Below are 4,441 nucleotides of genomic sequence, written 5' to 3' on the forward strand. Positions count from 1 at the left end.
ACAACTGTCCCTCTCTATGAAGTACAGAGAACAAACACCACAGGATGATTTGGACCAAGGCTAAAGCTATAGGTAGTGAAACTGCGACTGGGATAAGGAGAGGGCTTGGAAGCTGGGGCTCAGAGGTTTCCCAGGTTCACCCTCGTGAATCTTCCTCCACAACTGCTCAGTTCTGTTATCCATTTCTTTAGTTTTTAAAAATAATACACGGTGTTTTATGTAAATGCCTATCTTACAAAATTTTGAAAAATGAGTTAATCAAGAGGGAATATAAGTACAGAAAAATTGGGACTAAGGTTGAGTTTAGCAACAAGAATGTTGAAGAAGGGGCCAAAATTTGGCTCTAGGCTCTCTGGAAGTCAAAATAAGGAGAAAGGTCTCTTTGTTTTATATGACTTACAGTGTCTGTAAGATCGCAACAACCCAGTTGCTCAAGAGAAGCCTGTTCCAGGAGGGGACATTGTGTGATATCCAAGGAGCAGCTCCGTGACAGCAAGTTGTCCATCAGCCCCCATTTCATCATCAGCTGGGATGGAATTTCAGCAGGCTGTCCACCCTGTTACTCAGAGCTCTAAAAGGAACTTGGAGATGTGGTGGTTACCCCATGCCACCACCTCTCCCTCTCCCATCCTTTTTATTTTTACTTTTTGTCTACTTGCCTAGAATATTTTGAGACAGTGAAAACTGAGTTTTATTTATCTTTGTATTTATTCAAGCACTTAGACTGGGCAAAATGAGGCTTAAAACTGGTTCATTCATGAGAATTCCCTGGCGGTCCAGTGGTTAGAACTCTGCGATCTCATTGCCGAGGGCTCGGGTTCGATCCCAGGGCAACTAAAATCCCATAAGCTGTGCGGTGCAACCAAAAAAACCAAAACCCAAAGGAACTCAAGACGAAAAACAACAAAAAAAACTTGTTCAATCATGAAATAATACAGTTAAGAATCCCAGAAGGGCAGATAAACTAAAAGGATTTGATAGCTGGGTCTAATCACTTGGGGCCTCCCAAGACCTCTTCTGGTTTTCTTTCATTCAGCAAACTTGTAGAGCAGCTACCAGGTGTTCTGCCTGATGCTGAGCTCTGGAAATAACTGCAATGAACACAACACCTTCCTTTTCTCCCACTCAAAGAGCTCATTAGCGGGTTGGAAGGAGAACTCGTGCAAAGTGACAGGCTCGTAGTTACATGCTGCTAAAGAGGTTAGGAGGAGTAAGAGACAAATTCTTCCTGGGAAATTGAAGGAGTATGTGAGGGTAGGGGGAGAGGGGGCGAACAGAAATGTATTCTTGTGTATTCTCAGGGAGGTGACCTTTGAACCCAGTCTTGATTGATGAGCAAGATTTCATCAGCCAGGGCTTCCCTGGTGGCGCAGTGGTTGAGGGTCTGGCTGCCGATGCAGGAGACACGGGTTCGTGCCCCGGTCCGGGAAGATCCCACATGCCGCGGAGCGGCTGGGCCCGTGAGCCATGGCCGCTGGGCCTGCGCGTCCGGAGCCTGTGCTACGCAACGGGAGAGGCCACAACAGTGAGAGGCCCGCGTACCGCAAAAAAAAAAAAAAAAAAAAAAAAAATTATACATATATATATATATATATATATATATATATATATATATATATATATATTTCATCAGCCAGGAATTGACATGATGTGGGAATCAGCACAGGGAATGTGTATCATGGGGAGAGACTAGCTGGAGATCAGGGTGATAAAGTGGACCTGGGCCCAACGGCAAACAGTCACCTTGGAGCGACGTATCTTTTGATTGACATGTCCTATATAATTATTTATAGTGCCTCCTTTTGGTCTCAACAGGGTCCAGATTTCGATGATCGCTTACATAGCCACCCTACTCATAGGATGGTTCATTTTGCCCCTTTTCTTCTTTATTCCACATCAAAATCTTTTATTATGCCCTGATCCCCATCTTGCTCGTATCAGTCGGAGAGCTCAGTTTTTAGAGCCTGGAGGGCTATTCCAGGAAATGAACTGAGACCATCAGAAATGGGCATTCGGTTTCTGTTGAAAGGATTCTCCTGGGCCAGCAGAACTGAGCAAATCTGAAAAGGGGCCTGGCTGAGACAAGAGTCCCGTCCCATGCTAGAAACATTATTAGCGCCCTCCCAGTTAGAATTTGCGACCCTCATGCATTTTCCCATAATGCTTTCTTTGAAGCTCTATGACATTTTTACGATGGGTAATTTATGTTTTGTGGGTGTCTTACCCACTCAACTGTGAGCCCCAATCATACAACTTTGTGTACCCAGTCCCGCACATTGTGACATGCCAGCTGTGAGGCACTGTACCAAGGTATTTCTTTGCATTGTCTCATTTAATCCTTGCAACTATGTATGACATCAGTCTTATGATTATCCCCACTTTATAGATGAGATTAGTTCTCAGAGGGGTGAGACAATTTTCTCGTAATCACAGAGCTAGTTAGCAGCTGTGCTGGGAGTTGAGGCCAGTTTGTCAGATTTGATTCTGGTATCCCACTCTTAAAGCAGTGGCAAATAAGACCCCAAAGTGTTAGTGTCACATCAATTTCAAACTTAGAAAGGCCAGGCTGTTCCAAGGTGCTTTGCATCCATTAGCTCATTTAATCTTCTCAAGTAACCTAGGAATTTAACATGCTAACCCCATTTTATAGAGGACCAAACTGAGGCACAAGGGATTTCCAGAGGCCCATATTTGACCCAGACCAAGCCCATAGCTTTACTACTGTGCTCAGCAAAGAAATAAATGAAGTAATCTTTGCACAGAATGAATTCTAAGTCTGTAGTAGGCACTAGCCATTATTATTCTTATTATTTATCACATGACTGTGGGCAAGTCAACCTCTGTGAGCCTCAATTTCCTCATCCATAGCATAAGAACTACTTACCTACCTTAAGTTCTGTGGAAAACAGAAAAAGTCTCTACAAATGGTAGTGACCACGAGTCTGGAGAAGGCTCAGGAGAGCCACTAGTCGGTCAGTTCTTAGCTCACAGTCGGCTCCAATGTGCCCGTATCAGACCAGTAGGAGAAATGATCTCAAACATCTAGAGTTATTTGGATTTCAACTGCCTCTTCCTCTCAGGACTCAGAGTTTGCACTATCTCATCGAGATCCTGATATATTCCAATTTGTAGCCAGAGTAGATGAAACACCAAGAAGAACAATGACTCACTTAGGTCACTCAGGTCATGGAAATGGGGTCTTGTCAACCCTGTGAGGCCACGCTTGCCGGCTCCCTAGGGTCTCTCCACCTACCGTTGGAATTGGCTCTAAAATTCACACATGAGGGGCCCATTTGGGTTAGGTCCTGCATGCCCTGTGGTTCCAAGGTTAGGGTTTAATGTGACACCCTGTTTGTTCTTGTGACAACTACTGACCCACACTCTGGGCTTAAATTGCGATGAGGCTTGTGTTCTAGGAACGTTGCAAAACTGAACACTGATCCCAAGAGACTGCAGTCTTGGGTTAAAGAATGAAAATGTACTCTGGTGTACTTGAGAGAAACAGGATCTCCAAAGGGAAAACTCTTCTATTGGGGGTGACGACTCTAGTTTTCCAAAGCTAAGTTTCATGGAACATAGAATGAAATGGAAGAGTGGAAGAGTTTTCCCTTGACTTTCCAGTGTTTTGACTGTGATCATATCTTGATAGTTTGTATCACATCTTACATTGTGATCCCATATAAACCATACAAAACTGACATTTTTTGGTGAATCAAAAATGATTGGAGGGAATTCCCTGGCAGTCCAGTGGTTAGTGGTTACAACTCCGCGCTTTCACTGCTAAGGGTTCAATCCCTGGTTGGGGAACTAAGATCCCGCAAGCTGCGTGGCGTGGCCAAAAAAAAAAAAAATATTGGATATGGGCAATTTTATGTGATTAACCTATTTCACAAAATAATTATTATAGCTGTTTCATGCAATGTACTTTTTGCTGTCATTAAAAAAATTTTGCTGATTACAACTTAATTCATTTCATCATCCACAAGTAGGTCAGGTCCTATTTGGAAAACAAAAAGACCCTCTGAGTTAAACCAAGCCCAAGAGGAAACTTTTTGGGTTCAAGGCAATGATTCTGGGAAAACAAATGGACAGAATGAATTTTATAACAGTTACAAAAAAAAAAATTCTAACTTCAAAGCTACATAATATGTCCTGGGGTCAATGCTGATACTGTCTCCCCTGTTCGCCCACCCCTCCAGCAGAGAACGCCAGGAATAGAGCTGTATTTGAACAAAGTTGGGTTTATTGGCTCCTTGCAACAAGGGAGGCGCCCAACATGGGAGCACACCAAGGAGAATGGGGCGCCTCTCAGCAAGAGGGCGTTAGGGAGAGGTTGCTACAGGACTTGAGCTTGGGCTAGGTGATTTGGAGGCGGGCTTGAGGAAGTACAGTTTAGTCCTGGTACCTTCAGGAAGTGGGGCCAGTTCTATGATTAGGTATC

Source organism: Grampus griseus (genome assembly GCF_964374135.1).
Source record: "Grampus griseus genome assembly, chromosome: 8".
NCBI classification, from domain to species: Eukaryota; Metazoa; Chordata; class Mammalia; order Artiodactyla; family Delphinidae; genus Grampus; species Grampus griseus.